Raw genomic sequence first — 10,672 nt, forward strand, 5'->3', positions numbered from 1 at the left:
TAGGAGCCCCACTGCTTGATCGTTTTTAGCGGCCGAGTTGTGTCTAGAAAAATATTTTGAGTCATTTAGGATTATATATATCGGAGAGTTAGGAATTCTTTTTACTCCCTAGTCTCTTCATCGCTCTAGTAAGGCACCCTGACGTAGAGTTTTGACTCTTCTCTTCTCAAATTTCACTAAAAAATTTTTAGGATCACGCGGGTATCTTGGAATCGTTCCGATGGTTTTATGATGAGAACATTGTCTTGGTGCCTCCTATCAGGGGTTTAGTGGAAGTGTCCCGGGGAGTTGAGCTCTGAGGTGTTGTCGCCATAATTTTATCGTTGCAGTTCTGGAATACCTGAGTTTAGTACGCCGACATCGAAAATCTCTTTTATGCAGTTCGTTGGTGAGATAACCCCGATAACCCAGTACTGAGGTGAGTACGGGAGTATCGCCATAACTTGTATAACGGATGCTTTTCGAAGGTTGAGGTAGATGATTTCCGAAGGTTTCTTGGTTATGTGTTGAAGGATGGATATAGCTGGATGTAGGATTTGCTAGTTTGGGTGAGATATTATGCTTCCCCTGTATCCCCAACACCTGATTGCATAACCGGAAAATTTCGGGAGTTTCATAGGTGGGAATTCAAGTAGCTCGTAGGATATCTTTCCGACAGATGTATGATTTGAAATTGGGGTTCGACGTCTAGTGGTCCGCCTATTCACGGTTGAATTTTACAGTGGTCTCGTTGTGTCTTAAAGAGTCCTTGGCTATGCCGACTCGGGGACGCTTCGTATGTCATGTGCACTGCCTTGTACATGATGGTGCTGTACGATCGAGCCCGTGTAGGCCCCACCACGAAAACTTCGGACGAAATCTCTATCATATGTTTGTTCCGGCTTATTTCGCAAGTCAATTCTTTGTTTTGTTTTGAGTTGTGCTATTCGAGTTGCTTCAAAGTCAAATGTTGATTCCATACTTTTCCCAAGTGGTGTTCTCATACTCCGATGTGAATACTAATCCATCATGATAATCGAGATTCTTTTGTCAATCCTTTTTAACCGGTGTGCTTCTCTTCAAGTGGATCTGATCATTTCAATATCTACAAGATCAACTCAAGTCTTCTCAACGGCGTTCGTTTCATCCATCTCCAGTTGCCTTTGTTTTTCCCACCCTCCCTCTCTTTGTTTCTTCGAGGACCCAGATTTCTTTATCAAGTATCCTTTTATTCTTGTGAAGTCTCACCATTCTTTTCCGTCAATATTCTTATCCGGTGATTCTCATGAAGATCGTAACGGAGCTTCAAGTTATCATTCTTTGTCTTTTCTCTTCTCCGGTGGATTCAAGTCAAGATTTGTCGATTATATCCCCTTTTTCTCGTTTCAAATACCTTCTCTTGACGGTGCTCCTCATATTTATTCATTTCTCGCTATTCTATTGTTCCGGAGTGCTCAAGATATCTCGAAGATTCGTGTTTCCACTCTACTTTCGTTCAAGTTCTTTCGAGGATGTTCCCTCATTCAAGCCATTTAACTCAACCGGTGCAGCCTCTCTTTTAAATCGTTCAACGGTGTTTTCTTTTGAGTGGGCCCTAACCCACAGGTCTTTTTCCAGGATCTTACCTGACTCTTCTTATTTTCCCGAAGGTATTCTGAAAATTCTTTTTGAAGTTTGACGTAAGAATGATTTATCATCAGTCAAATGTTTTCTCCAAGATCTTTCAAATTCTCTTCACCGTTGGCTCAACCTCTTCGTTTGGATTCTTCCGGAGTGTCTAAATAATTCTTGGTGGTGTTTCTCATCGTCATTCTCAGATATTGAAGACCGATGAAGACTTTTCCTCCATATCTATCCGCTCTCTCAGAGATTCGTGATTCTAGCTTGTTGCCATCCTCTCATAATTATTTGCGATTGTGAGATATTCTTTTTATCCATCTGGTGCAAATTCAGGAGTCTTTTTAGTTTGATTCTCTGAAGGCCATTATTTCGGGATTATTCATTCTCAGCTTTCAGTTATCACTCTCCAATTTTACCGGTGCATCAAGTGATCTCTAATCAGCTCGTGATCTCTGCGCTCTCATGTATCTAAATCCTCTCAAGCATCCTCGTTCATTTGCAAATTCTTCTGGTGATTCGTTATCTTTTATTCGTTCTTTTCAATTCTTCCTGTGGTTCGTTCAAGAGTTTTCTTCCTTCGTGTATCATATCTATGTATTTGTTATTTCAATTCTACCGGTGGTTCGTTGAAGACCTTCTCAAGTTTTGATATATCTCTTTTAATCCTTTCTACGAGAATAAGTAGTATACCAAATCCGTTGATTGTCATCAATTTAATTGGTGAAGGATAAGCATAACATAATTCTTATTCTTGTTCATCCAAGTGATTAATTCTTTATTCCGGAGGCCCTTCAAATTCTCGGTTTCATTTGTTTCATCTTCTCTTTTCCCCGGAGTTCCAAGCTCTAATTATCACGGAGATTCATTTAAATCATTGCAAGTCTTCACCTTGTGTTTCCATCTTCTCTTGCCTTCCGTTTGAGCATTCTTTTGTTTAACGGAGTTCTTCGGGAAGGTTCTACATGTTGGTTCATAAAGGATTTAATTTCTTCTTGAAGTGTTCATCAAGATTCTTTTCTAAGAAACTCAAGCTTTCTTCATATTGTAATCCGGAGTGCATTCTTTCTATCATATTATTGGAGGTGGTATTATGCCATTCTTGATAATTTGAGTTCATGTTTCATGATTCACTTGTTGTAAGGATGAGATATTTTAAATCCATCATTTTCTTCATTGGAATTATCTTGGGTTATATTCCACCTAAAGCCTTCCCTAAGGTTTGTTGCTATCTATGGTGCTTATAAATGATCCAAGTTTTCTCCTATCCTCTTGGTGAAAGAAGTTTTTCATCGCCTTGGCGCTCTCACTCAAATCAATGGTTTCCTTTAGTGGCCATTTGTCACCTCATAATGTTGAGATGTTTCAATAAGTCCACTACAAGATTATTCTTTTCGTTGTTGGTTTTCTAACAACTCCGTTCAATCCTTCTTTTTAAGGAGGCTCTTTCAAATTCAATTGTGATAGAAGTTGTTATTCTCTTCTCTGTTCTCTCGATTTCACTCTTTCATTTGTCCCGAAGGCATTGTGATGTTTTCTTTGACCCATTATATCATTTTGGAGATCATGTTCTTTTCCTTACTTATGCATTTAACCGAAGTGTCGTGTTTTCATTCGAGTTCTCTAATTTTATCAAGTTTTCCCTCCTTCCTCAACTGGAGAGCTATCTGAAATCTTTCTTACCCCTTGTGCCATTCTTTCAATAGTTCCGGAGGCAGTGTGTTGTTCATTTCAACAAGTATCCTCTCATCTTGTCAAGTTCATGTTCTATTCCTTCCATGTTCAACCGGAGTGCTGCCCGAATTCTTCCCCTCTCATCTTGTTTTAACCAGAGTGGTTCCAATTCCTTCTTGTCCATTGTACTCGTCATTCATAGCTTTGCAACCTCCAAGGTTCACATGGTGTTCCTTGTTTCTCTTTTCTACCGCAGTGCTCTCAATTGTGTTTAACTCCGTTGTGTTCTTTCTTTCAACTTTTCAACCTCTCAAGGTTCTTTGGTTTCACTCATTGGTCGAAGAAGCAACTTAGTTTTACCTCCTCTCTTCCTCTTCCGTTTCCCTCCGGTGCCATTCTAGATCTCGGGACGAGATCCTCTCGTAGTGGTGGAGTGTTGTAACGCCCCGAGACCGACGCTCCAGAAGACTTCCAGCTATTCCGAGTTTCGCAGTGTGTTTTATTTGCTTGTTGCATTGCATCATGTCATCTCTTGCATTGCATCATGTCATCATGCCATCATATCATTAATTTTTATAACTCTTCTAAATAAATCGTATGGATTTTTTTCGATCCATTTAAATCGAGGGAATTCACTTGTGATTTCTCTTTATAACATATTAAAGCCTCTCAATATTATTAGAGAGCTACAGTAAATATTCCATTTTTGGAATTAACCATAACCCACTTGCAAAATATCCCATGCCTTTGTTATCTCAATTCTTGGTCTCCAACCTTGCCATAATTTCTTTCATCATTTTCCGGAGCTCCACCAAAAATCCGAACATTTTTGGACCTTCCTTTTACCAAGTCCTAGTTCAAACCCATTTGAATTAAATTCAAATGAGTTTGAATTTAAATCTTTCAATCGTGGCCTTTCTATTTTTCTTGGAACAAGTGTATTTTTGCGAGTTCGGAAAATAATCCCCGTGTCCAACTTCTTCCTCTAACCTCCTTTTCTTTTCTTTCTCATCTCTGTTTTTTTCCCTTTCTTTTAGTAGTGAGAGAGATTCCAGCCCAACCGGCCTCTCAAGGCCCAGCCGACCCCTCTAACCCTAGCCCGACCTCCTCTCTCTCGATCCATCCCTCCTCTCGTTCCCCCCTCCGCCGCCAGCCACTCGTCCCGCTCGGATCGTCCTCGATCCCCATCTCTCCCTCCTCTCGATCTCTCCCTCTCCCTCGCTCGTGCCCCCCATCCGCTCAGAAAGACAGAGGAGCAGAGCCCCGCTTCCTCGCGGCTCCGCCTCCGCCCAAGGCCTCGCCCTTCCTTCTCCCCCGCGCCCCCATCGCCACCCATCGCATCGAGCTCCCCCGCAGCCATCTTCGCCGGCCGCCCGCACCACCGCCTCGCCCCTCTCAGCCTCTTGCGCCCGTGCCCCTCCTCTGCCTCGTCTCTGTTTCCGGCCGCCGACAGCGAGCAGCTCCGTCGGAGCTCGTCCCCGAGCGCGCCCAACCTCCTCCCTCGCCCGTGGCCTCCTCCTCGTCGCCTCTACGTGCGACCCTGCTCCCGCGCGCCTCCTCGGCCGCGCGACTCCTCCACCAAGCAGCCTGATGTGCCCCGTCGGTCGCCTGACCGCCCCTTCCCTCGCCCGTCTCCGGCTAGGTCCGAGGCCTAGGGACCGGGTCCTCCTCATCTCGGCCATCCCCGTCGTCTGCCCCGCGCGCCGCCCTGTGGCTTCGCCTCCCGCAACCCCGCGGCGTCGCCTCGCCCTTATCCCGCGTTGCCTCTGCCAGCCCTGTGCTGCTGTTTGCATCCGCAAAGACTCGAGGCATGTGTGCTCCACTGCCAGTTTCGTGGACGACGAGTACCTCTACGATGACCCTGGATGTCTACGAGCGTCAAGTACCACTACAACCCATGTTCGACTACGTGGATTCGCCAAGTACTACGACCACCGCGTTCCATTTCGTTACTGTCAAGGCCGAGAGGAGGCCAAGTACCATGAAGACGAGGACCCGTGTACAACTACCGTCGACCTGAACAACTACGACAAACGTGTACAACTACCGTCGCCACGTGAACAACGACTTCCACTACGCCGTGTACGACTACTTCCCACGACGACCCGTGAACGTCTACCTCCACTACGGCCCGTGAACGACTACTTCCCTCGACGACTCGAACCGCTCCAAAAACGCACGCTTCGAAGGTATAACGCCGAGATGACGCCCATGACTTAATGCATGTGTTGAATGAGATGCATCGTTTGCTCCGTGATCGAATCGTCCTTGCGATGCCCCTCTTTTGCCGTGCCACCGTCCCGTGGGAACCCGGAAGTCGGGATCACCCCACCATCTTGCATGACTCGCTCACTTCCTTTTGCACCGGTATCTCTGTAAGCTACCGGAACTGATATGTTGTCGTGGCATCATTTTCCGTTTCATCGCCGTGGCACCCTTTTTGTTCCGCCATGGTGACCAAATGCTTCATAACATGCTCATGTCAACATTTTCTTAAAAAAATGCATAAACTTGCATATGTCATCCGCATCATGATAACATCAATTAAAATGTTTAAAATTGTTGCTTGCTTTAAATTGCTAAGTAACATATGGATTTTCCGGAATTGTTATTTGTTGTTTCCGGCCTCATTTAAACTTGCCTAAATAGTTAGTTTACTTATGTTTCACCTCTTGCCATGGTTATCAACATTCAATACTGTTGGGTACATAAACGAGATCGAACTAAATAACTTGTTGTGGTGTTTCGTCAATATGCAACTCGTTGCATATTGAGCTCCACTTAATTTGTAGGATTGTTTGTGCACTTTCCCATGCCATGCATATTTAAACCGGACATGCATCATACTTGTTTGCGCATCATGCCATGTTTATGTGATGTTTGTTTACTATGTTGTTTGCTTCTTTCCGGGTTGCTTCTCTCGTTAGCTTTGGTTTCGTTCCGGAGTTGTGAGGATTCGTTCGACTTCGTCCGTTTGTCTTCTTCATGGACTCTTTCTTCTTCCTTGCGGGATCTCAGGCAAGATGATCATACCCTCGAAATCACTACTATCTTTGCTATGCTAGTTTGCTCGCTCTTTTGCCATGCCAATGCTACGATGCCTACCATTTGCTTGTCAGCCTCCCAAATTGCCATGTCAAACCTCTAACCCACCATGTCCTAGCAAACCGTTGATTGGCTATGTTACCGCTTTGCTCAGCCCCTCTTATAGCGTTGTTAGTTACAGGTGAAGATTGAAGTTTGTTCCTTGTTGGAACATGGAGATGTTGTTCCTTGTTGGAACATGTTTACTTGTTGGGATATCACTATATATTGTATTTAATTAATGCATCTATATACTTGGTAAAGGGTGGAAGGCTCGGCCTTATGCCTGGTGTTTTGTTCCACTCTTGCCACCCTAGTTTCCGTCATATCGGTGTTATGTTCCTGGATTTTGCGTTCCTTACGCGGTTGGGCTATAATGGGAACCCCTTGACAGTTCGCCTTAAGTAAAGCTTCTCCAGCAATGCCCAACATTGGTTTTACCATTTGCCACCTAGCCTTTTCTTTCCCTTGGGTTCTGCAGACTCGAGGGTCATCATTTTTTAACCCCCCTGGGCCAGTGCTCCTCTGAGTGTTGGTCCGAACTAGAGTCCTGTGCAGCGCCCCCTCGGGGAAACTCGAGGTTTGGTTTTAGTTGTATGAAGCGCTCATCTGAGTGTGCCCTGAGAAAGAGATATGTGCAGCTCCTATCGGGATTTGTCGGCACATTCGGGCGGTGTTGCTGGTTTAGTTTTACCCTGTCGAAATGTCTTGTTGTACCAGGATACCGAGTCTGATCCGAGTGTCCCGGGTGGAGGTCTATTCCTTCGTTGACCGCGAGAGCTTGTCATGGGCTAAGTTGGGACACCCCTGCAGGGATTTGAACTTTCGAAAGCCGTGCCCGCGGTTATGGGCAGATGGGAATTTGTTAACATCCGGTTGTAGAAAACCCGAAGTTGACCTTAATTAAAATACATCAACCGTGTGTGTAACCGTGATGGTCTCTTTCCGGCGGAGTCCGGGAAGTGAACACGGTGTTGGAGTTATGCTTGACGTAGGTTGCTATAGGATCACTTCTTGATCATACTTTTATCGACCGTGCTTTGCCTTCTCTTCTCGCTCTCATTTGCGTATGTTAGCCACCATATATGCTAGTCGCTTGCTGCAGCTCCACCTCATTACTCCATCCTTCCTATAAGCTTAAATAGTCTTGATCTCGCGGGTGCGAGATTGCTGAGTCCCCGTGGCTCACAGATACTTCCAAAACCAGTTTGCAGGTGCCTAAGTTACCGAACAAGTGACGCAACCAAGCTCAAGGAGGAGCTCGATGAAGATCTTGCCCTTTGTGTTGTTTCGTTCTAGTTGATCAGTAGTGGAGCCCAGTTGGGGTCGATCGGGGACCTTTGTCACATTTGGGGTTCTTCTTTTATTTTGGTTCCGTAGTCGGACCTTGATTGTATCTGGATGATGTAATGCTTTATTCATGTAATTGTGTGAAGTGGCGATTGTAAGCCAACTATGTATCTCTTTCCCTTATGTATTACATGGGTTGTGTGAAGATTACCTCACTTGCGACATTGCTTTCAATGCGGTTATGCCTCTAAGTCGTGCTTCGACACGTGGAAGATATAACCGCATCGAGGGCGTTATACTCCCCTCTTCCGCTCGAGCACACCTATTGGCCAGAACATAAAGTTTGGCGACATCTTTGACCTTGTTCATCGCCAGCTCTTCACGCATCTTGCGGTTGCGCATATTCTGATGGAATGCGTTGATCATGGCGGCGGGATGAACATCTGGGGTGTTGTACTGCACTCAGCTGAACCTCTGTATGTACTTGCGCAGGGTTTCACCTTCCTTCTGGGGGATGATATGCAAATCGCTTGCCTGGCCATGAGCTTGGTGGCCTCTGGTAAAGGCGCCAACGAACTCATGGCACAAGTCCGACCAAGAAGAAATGGAATCCGCTGGCAAGTGCATCAGCCATGACATGACATTGGGTTTGAGTGCCAGCGGGAAGTAATTGGCAAGCACCTTGTCATCGCGGGCTCCAGCAGCTTGCATCGCGATAGTGTAGATGCTGAGGAACTCTGACGGGTGGGTCTTGTCGTTGTACTTCTCGCCAACATCTGGCTTGAACGTGCGGTGGGAGGGCCACTGGAACTGCCACAGCTCACGGGTAAAGGCGGGGCAACCCACCTCGTAGGGTAGGTCGCCAGAGCCCCCCGGTGCTGGGTGGTCCATAGTGGGCCCCGCCCGCCTATCTGACTGGTGGCATGCATCGCGCCGGCGCTCGATGGTGGTTCGAGCGTCTTCACGGGCTCGCTCCCGAAGAACTTGGCACTGATCACGGTGGGTCCGTGGGTCGGACAACGCTATGGAAATGTTATCACAAGCATCGTCGTGACGGATTGACACCTGCGGTGGCTGGCGTGGAGGAGGAGAGTACACCATGGCCGCAGCGCCCCCGATCCTTCCACCACTGGTATGCGGCGGCTCAACGGAGCACCGGCCAGAGGGCCCCGCCGGTCGTGTCTCATCTTTGTTGGCAACGCCGACGAGGCTTCAGATGGTGGCTCTCCACTCATCGAGTTTCTCCGCAGGGGGAGGAAAGTCAAGGAGCAACTGCGCGCGTGCCAAAGCTTCTGCTGGCGTGGGTGGTGGCGAAAGCTGCATGGACCGTGATGCGCTCCGACTTCTAACCACATTAGAAAGAGCTCTATCATGGCCTAGCGGCTGCACGCCATTTTTGCCAGCGCCTCGGCGTGCGTGCTGGCCTTCTACGCCTCGCGAGTGATGCACGGGACTCTTCCCATGACGGTGCCCAGGGTCGCCAGCGTGGTGACGCTTCTCGTCGCGCACAACCTGGGAAGAGCGCTCGGGGCGCCGGCGTAGGCACCTCGGAAGTCACCGTGCCGCCTGTGGGTGGCACGACGCCTCCCCTGGAGGGCCCTGCGCCGCTTGCGGGGGGCCTGGCTCCGTCTTTGGATTTGGTGGCGTGTGGCCCGTCATCTCGCGCATGAGCAACGCCGCTCCCCAGGCTTTGGCTGCCAGGGATGCGAGTGTTCATGAGCCGCACCTCGGCTTCCATTCGCGACCGCCCCACCACTCACCCGCACTGGTACGGGCCATTCGGCTCCCGACTAGCTGATCGCCGTGATCGTCTTCTTCTTGGGAGCCATGGCGATGAAGAACTGCTAAACTAACTGCTAGACCGGATTCTCAGAACTGTGCAGCCCCTACCTGGCGCGCCAGAGATGTCGGTGGGAAACGACACGTATGGGGTCACTGCGATCCCTTCTACGGTTGGCAGGCACGGGCTTGTGCAAAGAGCGGGTCTGGCGGTCAGCACACGAATCGTTTACCCAAGTTCGGGCCGCGGAGACGCGTAAAACCCTAGTCCTGCTTTGATGTATATTTAGGTGTTCTTGTGTTCTTGAACTAGCTTTGGTGGCTCCCTAGTCCAAAAGATCCGAATCCCCCTCCAGTACGCCTCGGGCCTCCTTTCATAGACAAAAAGGGGTCGCCACAGTGGCACACAGCTGGTGGAAAGGTGTACAGGGGCTGAGTCTATCCCCCGGCATCGTCGGACAAACGCATTCAATGCGCTGCCGACGTGCCCCTCTTGCTTTCACTACAAAAAAATACACTTCCGTGATGATGCGTGTTTGTCACAGTAGGTCCAGTTTTCTGTCATGCATGTACATCCATGAAAAATTTATGACAGAATCAAGATAGTCATACATGTGCTATCGTAGAAGTGTTCCATGACATTACCAAAATTATCATCACGGAAGTGTCCACTTCCATGACGATAAATCGCGCGTCACAGAAGTTCTTTCGTCAAGGGTGACCGACAGGTGGCATCCACCATAACGGAACGTCGTTAAGCTATCGGGTCGTGTTTTGGATCCGATAACCCGTTAACAGCCGCGACCAATGGGGATTTTCCATGTGTAAAATCATCATTGGCTGGAGGAAACACATGTCGGCTCATCGCTGGGAGAGGTGTTATCCACTCATTGGACAGAAGGCGCCTATGATACGTCGACACGTGGCACAGCCCAACAGAGGCCCATTCATGTGAAAAGGTCGGCCCGTTTGACTTGGTCAAAAGGTGGCGGGCCGGCCCATGGAAAGCCTGTTAACGACTTGTTCGCATATAGCCCATTTACAGCCCGCTAACCCAAGGCCCTTTACGCCCTATTTGAATTAGGCCCAATAGCGTCATCTGGGCCATCCAATATGATTCCAGCCCGTTTTCACTTCTGGCCCATGTATGGCCCATGACGTCCTTCGGCCCATATGAGGCCCTATGTAACTCTTGGCCTATTAACAGCCCGTGGTGAAACTGGCCCATAATGAACAGTGTATCACTTTA

The sequence above is a fragment of the Triticum dicoccoides genome, chromosome 7A (assembly GCF_002162155.2).
Source record: "Triticum dicoccoides isolate Atlit2015 ecotype Zavitan chromosome 7A, WEW_v2.0, whole genome shotgun sequence".
Lineage (NCBI taxonomy): Eukaryota > Viridiplantae > Streptophyta > Magnoliopsida > Poales > Poaceae > Triticum > Triticum dicoccoides.